Raw genomic sequence first — 22,390 nt, forward strand, 5'->3', positions numbered from 1 at the left:
AGGAAAAGAATAGAAGATAGTGGATTTTACCGTGAACTTTCTTTATGCCTGAACTGGAGGACGTGGCTTCAGTTTGTCTGAAATATTTCCTGGATATTGACTGCTGTGCAGTCTAGAACCTGGTTGACTACTCAGTTACAGTTGGCTTCTTAGGCCAGTTTTACATTCCATGTTAAACATTTCTGTCAAAAGCAAGGGCTAGTTAAATCAGTATATCCGTATAAGCTGTGTGGACTCCCTGAGTTTGAGTGAGCAGACAAAGACTTGATACTTTGATCCAGAGAACTCCTGCTAGAAATGTTATTCCATCATGTGAGGTTTTCATTATATTTCAGTAAATGGCTGACTTCTAATAGAGTGTGTTATAACATACGTTCACTTTTGGTATTCTGAGAAAAAACCTCCACATTTTCATAGCGAGAATTTAAATGTTTAATGTGCAGCATAATAAGCATTTGTATGGCAAACCTTTTTCATGGGGATTTGTCATACCAAATATTTAATTAAATTGAGGTGAAATAGTGTTACTCATGCAAACCGGTTTTGTTAGAATAATTAAACTGCTTCAAAAAGATTTCTCTGCACTTTCTTTTCACATCAAGTACAGATTTATATGGGAACCCTTCAGCAAAGAGTAGGTTCAATTTCTAAAGGTCACTAATAAACACTGGACTTTGTCCCCTACCCTGGAAGCTGTCAGTTCATTCTGATGATGGTTTATTTAAAGGAAAGAAAAGATAAATAGGATAACATAGGAAAACAAACTATGCTTTCCTAAATACAAAGATAACGTCAAGTCTTCCTCTCTGACTTCATTCTGAGAGACTGCTAAGCAACTGACTGCTTGCTACCTTCTCCAGTAACGTTTTGTTTAAAGATCAGCACCTCCAAGCTTCATGGCTGTATCACTTCTTTTGCTGGACAGTGAGACCTCATGTAAGCTGAAGCTGACTGTGGTGTGAACTACTGTCATTCCAGCAGCTATTCCTGTTCTTAAGTGATTTCTGCTCGTTAGCAGCAGTACTGCAGCAAACACCACTACACATACGCCTACTCCCCAAAGGAGATTTATAAAGTCTCCTCTTTTCTCTAAGGTTTCAAGCTACTATTACATTAATATGAGTGCTTACCCCAGACATAATTCAGTTGTCTTGCCAGGCTCTCACAGTGCCTAATTTCTTCCCCTTTATGACACAACTGTTTCTTAACACAAATATGAGAAAATATATGCACAAGGTATGTGTGTTTCAGGTTTCCTTCTTAGCTTCTCTTGTTTTCTAATTCTCTCTGTGAGGACCTGGCATTCTGTTCTAGCTCTCTAGCTGGTGGACCTAGCAAGCAGGTTGGCATACATTTCAGTGATAGAGGGAAGCACTAGTTTATGCAGTGTATATATAATTGATTCCACAATATTATCATCTGAAAGAGAAAGCCTAGTGATTTAGAATGATGACTTTACATAATTGTAGGAAAAGCTAGAGTACTGTTCAATATAAAGTAAAAACCTTTTGTTCCTGTGAAATGGCATTCAGCAGTGGGCACAAGCTTATTTTGTAGATCTGAACAGTCTGGATAAATATTTTTTCAGTTCAGATTAAAAAAAAAAAAAAATTTCTCCGCACCACCACTGAGTATTCCTCAATCAAATTCATGCAATATGTAACCTTACTGGTTATTTCTAAAGACAACATTGTAAATGTGTCTCTGCATGTCAGAATATTGAGATATGAGTGTCTTTGGGCTTTGGGTAACTTAAACATTAAATGCATGCACCACAGAAAAAACTACATTGCTTTTAACTGACTCTGAAAAAGCAAAAATCTGTTGTGTTTTGTTCTGGTTCCTGCCAGAAAGGGCCGTGCCACTGACAGCCTAATTGCCAACTACATATCCCCCTTAACTGTCCTGCCTGTCTGGTTGTGAGCTCATGTGGGCCCATGTTTGTCAAATCAGTCCACTGATCTGTCTGACATCTGGAGGGGGGATTACAGCTGCCCATTAGAAGGTAGCCTGCAATTAGATTGGATTAAATTTAGTGTGAAGCTGCACTCTTGGTCTGTGTTACAGCAATGTATTCTGCCTCAACAAGTAGAATAATTTGCTTGACTGTGCAATAAATGCAATTTACAAGTGCTGATCTGTAGGTAGCTTATGCTCATTATTCAGCTTTTGTGTTAGGTGCAAGTTTAATCAAATTTGGGTGCATATAGCTTGTTGGAGATAAATATGAAAGCTTCCTAGGAAATTAGATAATGTCAAACTGTCACAACACTGACTTTTGCTGTTAAAGTATGTATTAAGATATGAGAAAATATGTTTCCTGTATGGAAAACCTAGCTCTGTATTCAGGGTTCTGTGCTTAATTGATGTAAAATATCAGCTAGTGAGGCTGCAAAGGCAAGCAAAGAAGAAAAAGCACACTTTCAAGTAATGTGCTGGTTAACTGGAATTAGTATGGTTCATCTTGTCATTCCTTTACTTTTCAAAAAGGTTAAGACTTCTGCTTTTTTGGCAGATGGAGTTGGTGAAAATAAAACTGCTTCCATGTTTGTGTATATGACTGTATTGCATCCATTTTTTTCAGTAAATTATTTTCCTGGAAAAAATGTTATGTTGGTCAGCTGTGAGGGAAACTATTATGTAAATCTTGAAAAGATTTTGTTTATAAAACAAAATATTCATATACAGGGATTAACACCCCCCCCTGCCCCAACTATGAAGAGTGTGGAACATTCTGGACTCAGCACTTATTGGCAGTTTAAGTCCGAACAGATGTACATCCAAAAAGCATGGATACTTGTCTGCCTGTAAGAGTGGTGTTTTTCAAATTAGTCTATAAGTCTTGGATAAACATGCTTTCAGTACCTTTGCTTATGGTCAGAAGAGAAAATAATACAGAATCTGCTCTAAGAATTGTGATTCAGAAGTGGACAGGCATTGCAGGGGTGTAAATTCAGTGCAGTGGTAAAATACGTTATGATCTTTTCCCTTTGTTTCCCCCCACCCCGAACAAGTTTGTTGTCTTACTGTGCACAAGCTTGTTTCTACAGCAGGGAAGAGAGCAGTGAGGCAGCTCTTGAGTTGCTTCACCATCTGTTTCTCAGCTCTTTGTTCAAAATCCCTGATCAGAAGCTCATAAACCATGTTGTCTTCTGGACACAGGTGAGGATATTGAGGCCTTTCCTATTATGTCACTACTGCTTTGCACTTGTAATGTGTTTGCCATTTTTGTCAGTGAATTATTCCTCAGCAGAAGCAGAAATTCACCAGCACAAACTGCATAAGAAAGAACAAGGGTTGCTTGAAGTCTGAATAAAAAACAAGTATATGTATGTTTGGTTTAAATTCCTACTAAGGTCAGTTGTGTCATATTTTATGTTTAATGAAGAAAAGGGCTTGGACTTGTTAAATACATTATTTACATTTAACCTGTTTGGCCAATCTCAAAAGAAATCATGAGTGTCTTGCTGACAAATCAAAATTTTAAAAATTTATCTTCTAATATAATGTATCAACTTTGGCTTTATTGTTTGCCTTACATTTTTAGAAATTTCTTTAGGGGTTCCTTAATATCTTCAGGCTTTTCTTTTTTACAACTTGGAATAATCCTTTGTATGTAATGGAAGATGAGACTCAGATTATTGTTTGGTCTAAGGAAAAAATATGCCTGGTAAAATCATGACTTTCTAATTTGACCTTAGTTCAACACAGAAGATCAGAATTTGCTAATAATTCTAGCCCATGGTTAATTTTTTCTTCAGTTCAAAATAAAATACAACTTATTCAGCTTCCATGGCTTGTTCTATATCCTTTTCTAACAATTGTGCTTGTGCTGTGCTGTGTACACTTAAACTTCTGCTGAAGTTTTTTTAGAATTCTTTGCTGGATTGTACAACGCTGTCCGAAAGGTTATGTCTAAGCACAGGGGGCCGATGCTGCAGTTCAAAACAAGAAGATGAAAGTAAACAAAATCATACCAAAAAGGAATCCTTTGTTGGATAGTCTGAAGCAGAACAGAAGTGTTCAAAGGCACAGATGATGAGAACCTATAGAGACTCTTTCCAGGTTACTGTTGATTAGATATGGTATGATTTTGTGGAAAATTTTGCAGTAATCTGTTGCAGAGTTCTGATGTCTTTGCAACACTGATTATCAAAACATGGCAAGGAGAGCATCAGGTGCCTTAAAACAGTTAGAGACATCCTTTTGTGCACAATACTCATGATTACAAAAAGATACGTTCTCTTTTTCAGCAAGGAGATTTCTACTTACAAACCTGCATTGCATAAGGAATGATGAAATGTAGGAGGTACATCTGTTCTGTCCTGCTTTGTTTTCACTTGAGTCCATTTAATTTATGTTTATTATATTCTTACCCTGTGTCTTGAGAACTGAGGCATAAATTGAGCTGACTGTATTATCCTTCGAAATCCTCTGAAAGGAGATGTAAAATAAATGCAAGTGTCATTGGCACAGCAAGAGATAGTAGAGATGAAAAGCTGGCATTCTTCGTACAGTGCTGAATGCTGTGGAAATAATCAGTTTGCCTGATAAAGTTTAGAAGCAAGAGAGGAAATTAAACACAAACCTATTCAACATGATAGACCTTTCTCAAAATCCCAGGTTCCTGGGTATTTTGACAGGAGATATTTAGCAAAATAAGCTGGTAAACAAGTAGCACAGAAGTCTAAAGGCTATTGAGGGTGTATATGTTTAATTTTGGGGTGCAAGAGGGTGAGAAGAATTTCTGGCAGACGGACAAAATGCTTTAACCTTTGATATATGTTGCCTTGAACTATTTAATTCTGTTCTGCTGTGGTGTTAGGTTGAGTCTGCTTTGCTGTTATTAGCATATGCCAGTTATTTCATTAACTGACTTTGTTAAATGCCTGGAGACATCCTGTATCTCTTAATGAAGTCAAATACGGCAAACCTCTCTTATAGTTGTATAAAGCAAGTGTAGTTAAGAAAAGTATTTGCATACTATAATTGTTGGAGAACATTAGAACAAAGCACTTGAAAGAACAGACCCTACTACTTACTGCTCCAAAGATCTGAATTGCAGCTCTGAGGCTGAAGCACTGCATAGCCTTATGACAAGTGAGGAAAAAAAGAAATGTGATTGATTTTATAGTCTTCTGCGTATATAACATTCAGCTTTGTTTAATACTAATATTTTTCAGCTGCCATTTGTGGATTTAGTTGACTGAGTTCTATGAATATTAGTGAGTCATACACCTAAATCTACTTAAAATATCTAAGCTTTTATTTACTATTCAGCTATTTAGACTACAGTCCAGAAAGAACATCAGGGTCACATCCAGATTGGGTCAGTTCAGCCTTCTGCCTTTTCAAGGCAGCTTAAATAAAATTGCCCGTGGTTTACCTAAGAACAAGCTAATTGACATACTTGCATTCTTAACATGTGGTGTATGCAGAATAGAAGCAGAATACATGCACACATAGCTTACTGACCATGCACTCACTGTAGATTAACTCTAAACAGATTTTTTTTTATTATAATTTTTTTTCCTGTTCATGAATTAAAAATACTCTGGAAGAGCAGAAGCGAGCATATAGAATTAGGAGAAGTCCCCAGAGCATACAGAAAACTATTTTAAGACTAACTAGCTTATCTTCCTTGTATAGTGGCTTTTGCCATGTGACTATCTGTATACAGAATTTTCAGGAACTGTTATGGCATAGGTAGTACTTACATAGGGGAAATTCTGTGTAACAAAACAACTACTGTATCGGAGAAGGAACAGGAAATGTGTACAAGCAGAACTGCAAAACATTATCACCATAATAGAGAGTCTGTTCTCACCACAATTGTTTAATTAACGCAAGAGGGAATCCTTGGGAAGACAAGTGAATGTATCAGTTTTGATATTAATATTTCTTCCTTGCAGTCACAATAATGATTAAAAAAAATGCAGGAATACACTAATGGGCCTCAAAACAGAATATAATGGAACTGGAAGTTAGAAAATTGGGCTGGTACATAGAATATACAACTTTGCCTTAAAAAAACCAATTTGGTGCAAGAAAATCATTGCTCTGGGAACACAGCCTTCCTAACATGGCATTCTGCACAAGCTTAGTTTATGTATCTAAATCTCTATTTGAAAGGGAATGGTTCATTTTGAAAAAGCTATGAAGAAACTGAATTGCTGGGTGGATGATATGAAAAAGATAAGGTACTGACAACTCTTCTCATTATTAATCTTTAAGGATTTTACCTGGGACAAATTCCTCTTGCTGTTGAGACAACTACACCCAATAGAGCTGTTAGATAACATAGGGGAATAATGTTTTCCTGCATTTAGCTTTCTCTGACTTCTTGCCCTCGCAGAAAGTGGTGTCAGATAAAAATAATCTTGTAGCAAACATATTGTTTACCCTAGAATTGTTATTGTATGATGTATATACAAATTAACATAACAATTGATAATGGCAGAGCCTACTTAGTTGTCTTGAACTTCTCATAGAGAATTTATATTGGGAGCTACATTTCCAAAAGGCGGCTAATGTCTACATCTCAATTTTTACAGCCTTACAGCTGCTCTACGCTAGTGCCTTGCAGTTTAAAGTGAATCTCATTGTTCACATTTGCACATTTCTTCCGATAAATTTGAACAGTGCATTTGCTTCTCTTCCCATGATTGAATTGTTGAACATTTCTTAAGTAATTTCTATGTCAGGCCACCTCTTAATTCAGTTTTCACTGCCAACTACCCACTGACAAAGTGGTTCATCTTTATTTGCATTATTGTTTGCTACATATTTTCTGCCTTGTTCCCTTATTGTTGGCTGCTTATCTGCTGTGACTGAATCTTGTATCGTTTCTCAGCAATCCTCAGTTCTCTCCCAGGCTCTCCATTCTTCAACAAAGTTTATAACAATAGTGAATAGAATGATGTCATCTTAGGTCACGTTCTTTCTTTCACATAACTATTTTTATACATGTCCTCTGATCCCATATTGATCACTTTTGTAGGATCTGTTTTTAAAAAAACCTAATACCTTTTCTTGTGTTGTTTTCTCATTTTTAACTCTAGCAGATCCTTTTGTGATTTACTCATTCATTTTTTAGGGCAGGAGAATTTGAATAAAATAAAACTTGAACTAGTCATTGCATTCTTCTTCCATCTCCCATCCTCCACAAGGTTACTTTGTTACTTGCTTTTTGTTCTTCACTTCTCACTTCTTTGTTACCTGCCTCTCCTGCCTATATTCACATACTTACATTGTAAAGATACATTTATTGACCCAGAGCTACATTCAGATCCTGCCCTTTTGTACACAGCATTTCAAAATGCAATTTCTTTTTATGTATAGTGCTAAATATTTCTGTGTAAGTTGTTGTTTCCTTTCATTTTAACCTGTAACCACCTCTCTCTTATAATCAGGTTTTTTACTCTGCAATCAATAAAAGTAAATTCATCTTCCTGGTTTGTCATCTTACCACATCTCTTCTTTGCTCTCCTTTAGATTTTTCTGTGTGTTTTTATCTTTTCCATCATGCCAGACTTTTCGTCTGCTATTCTCCCTCAGCACAGTCCTGCAGCTCCTTCTTTGTGCCTTCCCATGTAATGCACTTGCTGAACTCAATCATGAAGTCATTGTCAGTGCTGACCTCAGTGGTGTAGCATAGCACTTGGTATCCAAAAAAGGCCTTCTGAGTCTTGTTTGTGATCTGAGACAAAATGTAATGTAAACCTGTCCTTATGTTTAATGTTTTCTTGACATTATTTGTTGTTAGCCTTTCTTCAGAAGTTATATAGCAAATAAGCTTCAATTTGGCAAAAGCCATTTCTGGCCCCTATGATTGAGCTCTGGCAAATATTTGTCCAATTTACAGGTTTGCTACTGCCAGAGATGAATAGAACTTTTCTGGTGCAGAGATGAAACTTCTGGTATATTCATATCTTCTCAAGTTACAGGTTGCCAGCTGAGGTACATTAACCTAACCCATATGGATAGTCCTTGCATAGTGTCAATACAAAATAAATTGGATTTACTTAAAGCATCAGGAACAAGCTGTGGTAATGATCACAAGAACTTTCGACAGCAGCAGCTTAATCTCTCATCAGCTTTGAAGTTAACCCTGCTTTGAGAGGAGGCTGCGCTGGATGATCTCCAAGTCCAGGGTTGTGATCTTGCTTTTTGGCTTGCTTCCTCACAGGATCCTGAACTCAACCACCTCATGGCCATTTTGTCAGAATCTCCTCCAGCCAAAAAATGCCAAATGTGTCCCAATATTCAGCCATAACCAGATGAGTCATCTTAAAGGGATATTTTCTAACTATATCAACAGAAGATTTTTCTGTCACCTATACTAAGGCATGCTTTTTGCTGTCAGAGGTACTATACCTGTAAGGAAATTCAGACTTCATCTAAACTTAAATATTTGTTTGAAGGTTTTGTTTGTTTAAAATGGCTCGTATCAATGTTTTTCTGCAAACTGTTCTCATCTGACTCCCTCGCTATGTAGAGTTTGAGAAATAATCCCTATGGACTAGTGCTTGTTGGTATTTTGGGCATTAGTTCATGAAGACAGTCCCTGGACTCAATGAATTCTCATAAATGGAGCACAAAAATGTGCATTACAATTAGGAAGTCCTTGGAGAGAATTTCATTACTGTTCTTTGTAAGTGGTGGGTATATTACTGTTAGGCAATTTCAATAACATACTGGAGATACTGCAATAACTAGCACCTACTGGTGTAGCAAGTCATTACCAGAGCATTGTGTTTCTATGTGTGTGTATTTGAATATATCATAGTTTTTGAAGAGTGAAGTATTACTGACCTTGAGCAAAGATATATGCGTGATTAGCCTGTGCTAATAAATCCTTAGTTATCAGCAAACCACAGCTTGAAGGATGTAACAGGTTACTGAAATGCACAAATACAGAATGATAGCATAGGTCTTGAAAGTACAAACACAGCATGATACTAGAGGTATCAAAGCTATAAACAACTCACCAATGGTCATTAAATTAGTCCAACCTGAAGAGCTGTTAAAAGCAGTTTTAGGGATAGCAGAGAAAACAAAGAGCGAGTAACCATCACATTAAAATATATAACCATATACTGTAAATTCATATATAATGTACAATTGTGAACCAATGAGAAGGGAGCTAGTAAGTGCACTGTGTTAAAAAAATACATTAAAATGATCCTAAGCATACCCAAGAGCAAGGTGGAATAAATTATCAACATCATACTCCTGGCAAAGAACATGGGATGCTGACAAATTGTTGTAACCCCATCCCTCTTTCTCCTTGGGGGAACCCAGCACTATAAGCTGTGAACCTAAAGGGGCACAGAAAGAAGAGCCAAGAAAGAAGAGGAGCATAGAAACCTAGACTGAGAAGAGGAATACCAGAGAAAGAAGTATTTGTGACATTTGTTAATGTCAGTTTTAACTCTCTTTATTACGAACAAGTTGCATAACTGGACTAATAATAATCCTTCAGTTAAACTTGTAAGCCTTTTATGAGACTAATAGTAGATTCCTACCTTCACTTAGAAGGTATATTTCTTTAGCCTACATAAATTGCATTGAGTGTTTGATATGATACCACCTATCCCTGAGGCTTGGATCTTAAATTTGGAAGCAGCAATGCATGATAAAGATGTCAGGTGTCACAATGGTTCTTTAGCCCATGTTCTGTTTTTAGACACCTATTTCCAAGAACGTCTCTGAGACTTGACTATGTTTCAAAGTACTCAAAAATTTTCCCCAAGGTGAACAAAGAAAGAAGTGAAAAGTTTCTCTTTTATCCTTTAAACAGAAAGATGGGATCTTGTTACTGATTCCCTCACTGGGAAAATGATGCATCTGCTAAACTTTTCCCATTAAGACAAGGTGATCAATTTTGTTATGATGCTCCATCCCCAGAAGAATTTATTCAAGTGGATTGGATTAGATCTTGATAAACAGATATGATTGGGTTTTGAACTGGATTGCATTCACAGTAAATAAAATAATTCCTGCTAGGCTCCTGTAGTGGCAGATACTATTTTGACAAGCTTAGTGTTAGTGACTAAAAAGCTGTAGACAGATCCATACAAACTGCAGTTTCAGGGGGATGCTATGTTACTGACTGACAACTGGCATTTAGGATTTTGCCCTAGAATATTATTTTAAGGAATGATGCTTTAAACTGAAATGAGAAGTGTTGAATTAGGATTAGCTGAAATCCTTTCATCCAATAGTGATTACTCTGTCATTCAAGTGGACATTGCCTGATCTAATATTCTATGCTTAGGTAAGGTAGGCAAGAAGTTTGTTGATAATAAAAGGTCTGTGTACACTAACTTCAATCAAGTGATGTAGTTTTCATGTGGTAAGGAACTAGCTTTTAAATCATAGACTTCTAAGTCAGGTAGTGTGATTTAGATAACTTCTTACATAACTATTTTAAAAGAAGATGAATCATTGCAAAATGATTTATTCATAGAATCATGAAAAACATTAGGTTGACTCTGGAGATCATCTGTTCTAACCCTGCTCAACACAGGGCCAACTTCAAAATTGTCAGCTTTCTCAGAGCCTCATCTGTCAGCCTTTAAACATCTCCAAACATGGAGATTTCATAGCCTTACTGAGAAATCCAGTTTTTGATTCCCCCCTTCTCTGTCAGCCCCCTAACTTGGTGGCCTTTCAATGGATTTCCTGCAGCATTTCAATGTGTGTCTTGTTCCAGGGACCCCTAAGCTGGACTTAGTTAGACAGAGGAGGCTTTATGAGTGCAGAATAGGGGAGAATAACTTTTTCACTCAGCCTACTGCTTTGCTCAGCAGGCTTATTAATGCAACCCAGTGTGCAGTTGACCTTCACTGTCTCAAGGACACAATTTTGACTCATTTTCAACTTGTCTACTATGGAAGAATTTCTTTTCACTAATGCAATCTTACTACTGATCTATTTTTGATACTTAGATATGTCAATAACCATTTTTTTTTCTCCAGTTAAAAAGAAATACTCTACTGAACTGAGGAATTAAAAAGCAGGTGCATTGACTTCTATTTACTTCAGAAAAGAAAGTTTCAATAAAATTACCTTATATCAGTTGCTTAAGTAGCAGTTTTTCCATTATTTATGAACTAATTCATAAAATTGTCTTCTTATCCTTTAAATGGTGTAATGCAAACATAAGATGACTAAAATCAGTGTAGGTTTTCAAAATAGCTTTAATGTTAGATGTATAAAAATGCAAGTTCAGTAATTTTTGCAGGAGGAGATATATTTCTCAAATTACAATGGATGTTGCAGTATGAAATAATTAAACAAGGGGTTAGAAATATGTTAAAAGAAAAGCTTTCTACTTTCTTTTTTTTTTTTTTTCTCATTTTTGGAATCACCCAGGTAATTGACTAATGCCATATATGAGAGCAAAAGTCTCTACTGGGAAGAAGATGCTCTCGTTTTTTTTAGAATATGGTGCAGTAGAGATGAAACTGCAACAAATTCTGTTTGTTTCCAGGTGACAGTATGGGTTAAAAGAAAGTGCCTAGTCTGATAAAATATTAGTTGCACATTGGGCAAATCATCTACTTGGTACTACCATAACTTCCTTTAGAATAGGACAGTGGTATAGTTTGAGATGGAGAGTGTTGTGGTTTAACCCCAGCCAGCAACTAAATAAAAATAGCATAAATTGCTCAGAATATTTCTCATTAATGTGGATGTTATTTAATATAAGAAGCCAAAGTTATATTTGTTGCTTCTGCTTTTAAAAACAATCTCTTGTGTTAAAGATTCTATGCTTTTGTTTGTAGTTCTAGCAACATTTGTTTTGACATGTTTAAAAACTAGACTGAATGGTGACTTTATAAATGGTAGAGGGTTAGCTTTTTCTTCAGTAGTAACCTGGAAAGGTTCTGTAAATGTGGTTTTTAAATTTTTATTTCAAATACAGGCTTTAGCTGAAATTATGCTTTTTCTGTCCCCTAAGCAAGCATCAAGGGTTTAATTTGGGAGGCTGAACACTCTCCTTGTAAAGTTCATGCTGTATGATTTTTCCTGTCCCATATTTTCTCGGTATATAACACTTGAGCATGACAAATACTCTCCAAGAACTTACATGATTAAATTTGTACCAGTCTGGAAAGAATCGCAAGTTGTATATAAATGAAGTCTCTGCTTTCCATCTTCTACAGTCAATCCCATTATGTGTATACCAAATACCTAAATAAGGAGAAACCTGTAATGTTCAATAGATTCTGTCGTAGGATCAATCCATTTATGCTGCTTTTGTCATCTGCAGAAGATAGGTATTTGAATTCGGAGTGTCATGCTGGCAAAAAGAGATTTAATATGTTTCAATGTCAGCTGGAAAACTTGGGGACAGTGGAACTATGGTGTTAGCATAACCAAGGACAAATACAAACTGACTAAAGGAAAGATGGGGAAATGGGTTCAAAAATCTCCAGAACCCTACAAAACTAAAAAGGCAGACAAAAATAAACATATTTCTTTTCTGAGGTGCTGTATCTTTCTATTGTTTTGATTATTTGTATCTTCAATATTTGGGAGTTTACTTTGCCCTTGGTGATTCTTCCAGAGATTTTTGTTACCGGAATAAAAAGCCCTATAAAGTTAGGTCATTAAAGCAAAACTGCAAAAGGCCATATATAATTTCCCTCTTAGGAGAACTGTAATGATAAATCAGAAAAGGACAAAATAAGCATCAGTAACAAAGCAGTCCTAAGAAAATATGTAGCAATTTTCTGTTAATTTCTTTAATCTTTCCAGTTTTTAAATGACACCTGTAAGACCCACTGTTGATTAATATTTGGGCCCATTTCTGACATTCATTTTAATTTGAATAGTAATTTGTGTGACTCGGTCTCATGGAAAATGTTCAGAAGGAAGAGCGTCAGTCATACCAGCACAGAGGATACAAAAAAAAAAAAAAAAAGTTTTCTGGAATAAATTTTGAACTTTTTTTGGAAGAGACTGGCCCTGTCCTTGAAGAGAATAGCAAATGAAGTCCGTGAAGACAAATTGTTCTGAGAGTTGATAGATGCAGTATCACTGGGAAAGACAGAACATGTTTCTGCCAGGCATGTTTGGGAATAGAGACTTAAATATTTTCATTAATCTTGTCATAGCTTATTGTTGCTAACTTCCACAACAAAGATGGATTTTCCTTTGTAGCAGTGAATGAATATGCTTCCTGAAGAAGGCTTTGACAATCCACCTTTTTCACATTCAGTTGTTTTATACATCTTTCATTCTTACTAGAATTAAGTAGCTCATTACTTAATAGAATTGTAATAACTTTTAAAAAAATGCTGTACCTTTACATGTTACATCCAAATCACTCTAAGTTATATCAGATTATTTTCTCTTTTAGATGTAGAAAGGTAACCCTGTTTACGGCTCAGGTTATTCAATAATGAGGTCTGCAGGCACTGTGGTGACTTGTGCTGGATTATTAAGTTCAAAATGCTAGTTCTTCAAAACTAAGAAATCTCTACTGAAATTTCCTTCTCATTTCAGATTTCCACAACTATTTCTCACTGGACGCACTTTGTATTTACATCTTTGAGAACTGGATTTAAAAAAAAGAAAAGAGCAATGTACAGAGATTGATCAGGAATTATTGATGGTCACTCTGAAAGTATGAGATTGTATAGAGATTCAGAAACAATGCTTGCTAACTGCAAAGAACTGCAGGAATGACTGGGAGAGAGAGGAGTGAAGTCAGTTTTCAAAGACATACCAGGCTTCATATTGGGGTTCATGGATTCAAAAACATGTCACCAGGAGAGTGATCTCAGAAATAATTATTTCTTTCCTATGACTGGTTTTGTGTCACATCTGCTTTAGACTGAGCAGCATAAATTGACATTAAAAAAACCTGTCAAGTTCTATCTTATTTTTGAGCATAACATCCTTTATTTCTCTGTGAGCAAATATTCATAGCAGTGAACAAATTCTGTTCATAATCAAGGGAAAAAAGACTCTTGAGACTCTTCCACTTCAGCACCAGGAAGAAAAATGTTTTCAAAATACCTATAAACAGGAGTTGCAAGTGTCTTCAGCTGTTCACTCCCTATTGCTTTGCAGCCAGCTTTTCGTCCCTGTCTGTAAGCTAGGGCTACATATGTTGCTGCAGGGACTCCGTTTTCCTCATCAGTTCTCAGCAGTCCAGGATTAAACATATTTGATTGCTTAATATTTATCCATTAATAATTGCTGAAATGGTTTCCTTCGGTGAATGAGTGTCTGACATTTTTCTGATGTCTTTTATTTTAAGAGTTTAGGTTAATTGAACTCTAAATGAAAAGCTTCATTCTGAATCTCTGAGGCCAGTGACATTTTTTCATGACCTCAAGGGGAAAGGCATGAGGCCACATGGGCACAATTTGGGAATTCCTTATCTGCATGTCTGGTACTTCTGAGGTACCAGCGTGAATGGGATTAAAAATCTAAACAGAATTGCAGTCACCAAATCAGTACTATGCCCTCTGCAGCTGAGAATAATTTTTTGAGCAACTGGAGTTGTTTATTGTGATGAAAGTGTTTAGGATCTCTGTCTGCAGGGGAATGAGTAATAACTGCTGGAAAAAATAGGCCCAGATCTGTACGCATCCTGAAATCTCAGTTCTCAAAAAGGCACTTCATTATGCTTACAAGTGTACATATTTAGATACATGCATTTCATATATACATTTAATGCAGTGAAATTAATGAGAACACTTAAAAGTTTAAGTAGGAGCAGGTGGCTAGGTAGTACAGAATAAGGTTGACAAAAAAGAAAAGAGAGAAGGGAAGAGGCAGATGTGCAGCAAAGTAGACCCAGGTTATTTCTATTATAGACCTTTTCTAAAAGAAGGTGAGTAGGATTTTTGCAGGAAGCATCCACCAGTGTTTTAAATGGGCTGGTTGTAGATTAAATGAAATACAAAGGGAAGGAGAAGGTTTAACGTAGAAGAGTAAAAGAGGCATACAAATAATTGATGCTTTTGTTCACTAGTGAAATTAATTAAAAAACAACTTGAATTAATTCACAACTTAAAATTATTTTTTTCCCCTATATCTTCATTTCTAAGTTGAATAAAACATAAGCCTTCGAGCTTCTAAGTGTGTAAGGTTTGCTCGTAACTAAATTTTTGACAAGCATGAAAAACAGAAATGTAAACAAAAACGATTAATTGGAAAATTTCATTTTGAAAACAGAAGCTAAATATATCCAACAATACTGAATTTGCCAATAATTTTTCAGTTCTTCCTCTTCCAAATTAAATAATCTTCATAGCAAACCCTCTGAGGTTTTTTGATCATTTGTTTTAGCAAATGGTATATTGGAGAAAGAATCTCTTGTAAGTATACTGATGATGGATCTGAAACAGTCCATCACAAAAGACCCTAAAGATATGTAGGAGGACTGTGATGTCCTCATCACTGAACATTAGTAGATCAATAAAAGGGAGAAACGGAGCAGTAGTTCTATACTTCTGACTCTGAAATACAGGATTTTTTGGCTTATGACCCTATTTTAACTGCTGTGATCTCCCTTGAGGTCACAACTGCTAGTTTGGGAGTCACTGAACTAGAGTGAAGTGTTAGCCAGGAGGTGCAGAAATGAAGCTTGACAGCAGGCAGAGATGCCTTCAAGCCAAGACAATTCCCCATACTGCTCTGAACTGCTGGGTCTGTATAACAAGGAAGGTGTTCTCTATTGGCTTGCTTTGATGTAAGTGAAAAAAAGCTATGAAGAGGTACACTAACAATCTCTTGTTAGCCTGTATTTGAGATCATTTAAGGTAAAAGTATAAAGTAGAATAGCTCTACCCTCACCCCCATGTTATCTTCTGTGTGGAGTCATTTGACAAATTAGTTTCTTGGGTTTGTTCACATTTGTTTCTTATTGTCTAATTATGGTTAAAATTACTTCCCACTAAGTCTGTGTTTTCTCCTAATAAGACTGCATTTATAGCAGTCTGAGTAAAACTTTAGGTTTTGAACTAGTCTGTAGTAATGATTTCTGTTATTACAGAGCAGTAGGCTGTCGGCCTTTGATAGATGATGCCTAATCAGCTACTGGGTACAACAGCTGAAGATCACACTTGTGCTGAGGAGGAAAATAAAGCCTAGTTAAAACTTGAGTTTGTAGTATTGTAAGTAGTGACAAGGATTCTCTACCAGGGCTCTGTGCGAGGAAGGAAAACTGCAGTCTGCTCAGTTATTTTAGGAAGTTACCTCTGTGGATGCTAAGCAGCCTGATAGAAATGAAAATACTCAGGGAGTATTTTAAAGATACACATATATACATTATTTAAAGTTTATATTAATGGATCTTTATTTGATTTTCCTTCTTTTATTTCAGAAGTTTTTTATAACAATAGCAGCTGGGATTTTTTTCTTTTTCTATAACTGTACCTAATTTTCAATGAGAAATATCTCTATTTTCTGAATAGAGGTAGTTTACCATATTACACATTAGCACACTTTGTGGGGGAGGGTGTTCTGAAGGTCATCTCAGAGTCTCTGTGATGGTTATAAATTTTGTTTTCACTTGGATCATTAGTTACCATGAGAAAGTAAAAATTAACTTTTGTTTTTGCTGTAAAAAGGAAATTCAGTTACAGCTGGTACTGTAGTTGTGATTTTTTTTCCAAATTAATCGATGTTAATAAACCAATATGCTGCTTCTGATGTTAAAAATAAGATATATTCTGTGCTATCATGCCAGTGCTTGTCTTTCATCTGACAATGAATCAGTGGTGCCAATACTGAAAATCAAAATTGGGAACTGTGCTAGAGTAAGAATACGTCTTCATATAAATAACGTGAAAATTGTTGGTACTTCACTGAGTGATATTTTGAATCCTGGAAATTTCACAGGAAAATAAAAATACAATCCCCATTACTCAGCCCAAATGATCTTGCTGGTACTGAGCTCTTCCTTTCTTTGCTGTTCAGTTGTCTTCAGAATACTTGACCTCTGACATTCCCAAGATGTTGTCTACCCCTGGTCCCTGCTGAGGAGTGGAAAGGAGATCTAGCAATGGACCCATTAGTGGCTGCCTGCCCGGCTCAGGCTATTGGAGAGGGCATGGCCTGTGCTGAGGTCACCCTTGGCTTCTGGCTAAGCTTCCATTAGGGAGCAGCTAAGCCTTTATTATTAACCAGCTATTTGTAATGTGATTATAGGAGTTGAGGACTGCATTGAGCTTCATGATGGATGAATACACAGGAATATAATATTTTCTTTCTTCAACTGTTTACAAACTAAAAACAAATTAAGTTATTAATGGAAGATAACTGATGGATACATCTGCTTGCATCTATAAGGTTACAAACTCCCATACTTGTACAGCTAGATATTTTAATAGGAGCCAACATAAAGATTCATGACCATTTGAGGTGGGTTGTCACCACTCTTGTCATATGCAGACAGCTTTATGGGTCTTATGTCCAGAATGACCATGTAAATAAAAACTTCTGGCTCAGAATGAATGTGGGAAATCTTGTTTTGTGAATTTAGTGTCTCATACTTAATCCTTGATCATAAAGCTTATTTATACGTTTGACTGCTCAGGCTTGTGTTAAAAGAAGTATCTGTAATGTTGTTTGAACAACAAAATAAAGCAAACTAGGATGGAATTTTAGAAAGATGAGAGATAATATGTTACAGTAAAAAGAAAATTAAGCATGAGAAGTATTGAAAAGGCAGACTGTTCAAGAGCAGAGAGAGTATTTTAGAAGATCATAGGAAGAGCAATGCAAGGGTGAAGTAATGTGGAAATAATTGTAGGTTACTTTATTCCATACATCTGAAAAACCTGAATTGGCTTAATTTCTGCATATTCAATGGTTCCATTCAGAAGTTTGTGTATGTCTATTAGGGACATCATAGTTCTGCTTTAAGTAGAGGAAATAGTACTATTCTAAATATCAGTTTGCTGTAATTTTTGACAAATCGTGATTATTGTCTAGTGAGTAATGTCTTGTGATTACTTCTTTCTCTTAAGAAGCTGGACTATGACTGACTTCTATAGAAACTGCTACTCCACAGATAAATGTTTAATTATTATTTGGAATTGTTTAGAATCCCCAGATGAAAGACACAGGAAGTGAAGAATGGCAACATGCTGTAGAATGCCATTAATTTACAGTAATTGACATATGCAGTGCAATCACTGAATTTTATGAAACAATAAGGTGCAAATCATACTTATTTGCAGTCACGAGGCTTAGACTGTCTCTCTTGTTGCAGCAGCTGTGATTCAATTCCTCTACACAGGGAGTGAAAAATGGTTTCCTGAGACAGGGAAAGGGTCAGACAGTGTCAGAGTCACTTTTTCACGTAGACTTATGTGAGGAGCATCAGAAGTATGCAAAACATTACCTATGAGACTTCTCTTTGATCGCTTCATATTTTCTTGCTTCTATTTGGAGAAGGCATTAACTAATTTAATGCAATGGGATAAAATTAACTATTAGAAGGCTCAGGAAGATTAATAGATCACGGGCAGCTTGTCTTTTGGCAAAAGACTGTCCTCACAAATGATATAGTGGGAGCAAACCTGACTAGTACGAAGTGGGGCATAAAGGCGGAAGGGGGATACTTCTTCCTTTTGTAAATCTGCTGTGACAAAGTGGAAGTGAAAAATGTAACATTTGTTTCAATGATTTTGCATAGATAATTGCTTAGTTGTATATTTCCTTATCTTTGTAGAACCCAGAGACTTTCTCTAGATCTTAGATGTGATTGTTGATTCGGATGCTGTTTGGAAGACCTTCCTGTACTTTATTCTCTGATCGTAATAAAGAGGATGTATAAGCTCTTTTTAATTATGAAATAAATCCAAGATAGCAATAGAGACTAATAGTTTGGTACTCTGAGTTGCTAAATTGCTATTTACAATCTTTGTATCAACTATTTTCCATTGTAGCCTAGAGTTTTATGAGCAGAGCTGTGCATGTGATAACATCTCTAACATGGTTTATTTAAATAAAGCGAGCCACAATGATAGAAATGCACCCCAATGCTGGATTAGTCAATCTGTTGTAACTGAACAGTACATCACTATTAAGGTTCATAATGGGTTTTGTGAACTCAGTAGCTTCTCATCTAAATGAGATATTATGGGATTTATATGTCTTTAATGCTAACTGTTGAAGATTTGTAGATGTTAAAATCAAATTTAAGTGCCAGGCTCAAATGTATTCAGATGTTACAGTATTGTTATTGGCTTTTCCCAAATGTCATCAAAATAGATGAACACAGTAATAAAAACCTCATGTTTCATAATACGCAAATAGTTAGAAAGCAGAGATTTTTCGACTTTTCCCTTTATCAAATGGCAGGTAGATTAATAACTGAGGTTATCATGAGTACAGAAACACAACAACTTACAGTGATTCATGAAACAAGGCGGGAATAAATACTAACACTGAATAGGGAAAGAATGTACTCTGTCATCTCATCTGAAATCCTCTATGCGTGCAGTAGTTAATTGCTGTACTAAATACTGTTCAATTGAAGTATATTTATTTGATTAAATTAGCATGTAATGGTATCTGAGCAATTTAAGAATATACATCAAAGGACCTGTTTCTGGTGAGTGGAGTACAAAGCCCTTCATTCTATGTTATCTACCTCGTGCCAAAACACTGAAGCACTCAGTGTAATGAGCAACCAGGCCTCTGAGCGGCCTCTTGGCTTAGCTCTGGATAAGGAGTGTACAACACAGCTCAAAAAGAAGGGTACTGCAGTATAGGGGGCTTAGAGGAGCTTGAGGGGGTTGTTTTGAGGGTCATGATTTGTTCTTTGAATCCTAAAGTGACTGATTTGTATTCTTTTGATCATAAGATTACAATAACTGAAATGTTTGCAACTTTCACCTGAGTATGACTCTACAAAGGGCATCAGAAAGTTGTGAAAGCACCAGACATAACATGGGATGCTGGCTTTTGGCCCCCTAATAGCCAGTCTGCTCTGAAGTCATCAGGTCATGTATGGCTGTGCTGGCTGCAGGACCAGAACCATAACACAGGGAAAAAAATGGATGTGTTCTCAATTTTAAAAAAATATAACTTCAAATGAAACATTCATTAGTATATATCAGTGGTGAGCCATGCTGCTGCATAATGAGGATTAAATACTATATCAGAAAGTGTGAAGCCTGTACAGTGAGTATTCTTCAAGAAAATTTTCCCCAAACCAGTCAAGTCAGTCAGCTTTTATGTATGTCTTGAATACAGTCTGATCAAGCCACAGAGTAGTTTTCTTGGTCAGAAATAAACTTCCGGCTTGTGCTGAGGTTAAGCATTTAGAGCTTTCAGTCAGTGTTGGCTAGCTGAAACAGAAATGTGAACTAGAGCCGCTCACTGTTATGGGTCATAGCCTTTCCTCTCCTTAATGCTATTAAAATGATAACTTGAGGGTGTTTTCAGTTAATGAGGTAATTACCCTATCCTGGATTTGACCTTGGAGTTTATCACTCATTTAACAAGAAATGGGAAGCTGAGATATGTCTTTGTTGCTGGACATATCTTGAAAATTTTGAGTATAAGAGCCAATCAAAGCAAAAATATTATGGTGGTGAATTGGAGTATATAAATTTGCATATTAATAGTGTTGCTGAGAAGAACCTGCACAGTGATCATGCAAATCTTTTAACTCTGGCTAATAATGGCTGTCTGTCAACTGCAGTGCAGGGATCCACATGCTGCATGTTCACTGAGAAGTACTAATATAGCATATTTGCAAATAGCAAAAACAATTCATAGTGCAAGGAAATACATAACTAAGAAAACTTTTCTGCATAACTAAATTCTCATTTGCTGAATAGGTCCTGCTATATAATTAGGATCCCTCTCCGCTTTTAAGCACAGCAACTTTAAATAAACAAGTTAAAAACCCACCAACTTTACTTATGAAATGAAAAATTCTCCATTTATTCTCTTTTCTTTAAAAAACCCCATGCTTTGAATACAAGGGCAAACTTCCTTTGGTGCTGTAAAATGGGGATTTAAAAAATATAATTAAAATAGTAGCCCAATAATAGATAAAAAGGAATTAAGGTTTTAATCATTAACTATAAGGACAGGGAGGCACAATTTCCTCTTAGATGGCATATGTAGGAACAGTTGCCATGGATATCTGGTTTGTTTTTTCTGTGGAGAATATAGAAATTTGTATTTTCTGAAACTCCAGGGGAAACAAGGAGCAGGTGAAGCTGGCAGGCAAATTTGGCTTCAAGAAAAGAAAAAGTAATCACACCCTTTTTATCACTTCTAGTTGTGGTGTGATATAAAAGATTCTGATATATTTTTCTGTAAATTTATAGAAAATATTATTTGGGGACTTAAACCACCTGTCTTTAATGAAATAGATGTATTGGTTTGCAGTACTCTTCAATAGAGTGTTTTTCTGTTTGCTTGCTTAACTTTACTATGTTGGTATGAACAGCAGTATTATAATCTACTTAAATATGTCATCATAGAGATTATGAATTAGGAAATTTAGAATTAGGGATCTTTTATAAAACACATTTAGTTTTTGGACTATAGTTCCATTTTAAGCATATATGTCCTTTCCTTTGCAGGAGATTGTAGGTTTGTGGAGAGGAAAAAATGTATATATATAGTCTAGCACACTTAGCACACTTGCTCTGTTGTTAATTCAAGTTATTGTAAGCCTCTTGCCCTAGGCCTCCTAGCAGAATATTTCTTAAATTTATCTCCTTCCTGTGCACATGTTGTCCACTAATTATTCTCCTCTCCACAGTAAGCTTGGGTTTGTGTTTAGTTTCCCTGAAGGCACTGAAGATGTTAGTTTAACAGGCTCCCCTCCACTCCATCATTTTGTCCTGTCCTACACTCTACCAAGGGGGGGATTTACCAAAAATTTAGTGCTGAGAGGCTGTGGTGGAGAGTGTCCCCCAAACATTGTTTGGCTGGCAATTGCTTTATCTGAGGCTGTGGACTCTCCTTAAACCTGTATTTCCTTATCTCCTCCCCTCTTTCTTCCATCATGAAGGAGATGATATCCTGACAGTCCATCTCTTCGCATGGCAGCTCCAGCTTTCATCTCATTTAACCAGTGCCAATGAACTCTAATTCGTTAGAAGGGAAAAACAGGCTAGAGGTGCAAAATGAAAATTCATTCCTGTAACTTTATAACTTGGAACTTTTAAGGTGCTTTAAAAAAAAGACAATTTTGCAGAGTCATGTTAAGGGCTGTACTCTTCCATTATACTGGAATATACAAAAAGAAATAGATTTTGTATTTAAAATCAAATTGTGCATAAGGGTCTATTTATATAAAGTCAATAGGAACTGTATACAGTCATCAGAAGATATAATTCATTTTATAAATATGTTTTCTTTTTCTGTAAGCATTCCAATCACCAAA

At 36.0% G+C, this 22,390-nt stretch overlaps 1 long non-coding RNA gene across 1 annotated transcript in view; it reads left to right on the plus strand.

Moving 5' to 3' along the window:
• The first annotated feature begins 3,054 nt into the window (after positions 1–3,054).
• The window catches only part of LOC121233715, a 298,298-nt gene continuing 278,962 nt past the window's right edge, over positions 3,055–22,390 (plus strand). Inside the window, exon 1 of the long non-coding RNA XR_005933720.1 lies at positions 3,055–3,162. This is a non-coding gene — a long non-coding RNA (uncharacterized LOC121233715). The remainder of the gene's footprint in view (positions 3,163–22,390) is intronic.

This window comes from Aquila chrysaetos, chromosome 12 (genome assembly GCF_900496995.4).
Source record: "Aquila chrysaetos chrysaetos chromosome 12, bAquChr1.4, whole genome shotgun sequence".
Classification (NCBI taxonomy): domain Eukaryota; kingdom Metazoa; phylum Chordata; class Aves; order Accipitriformes; family Accipitridae; genus Aquila; species Aquila chrysaetos.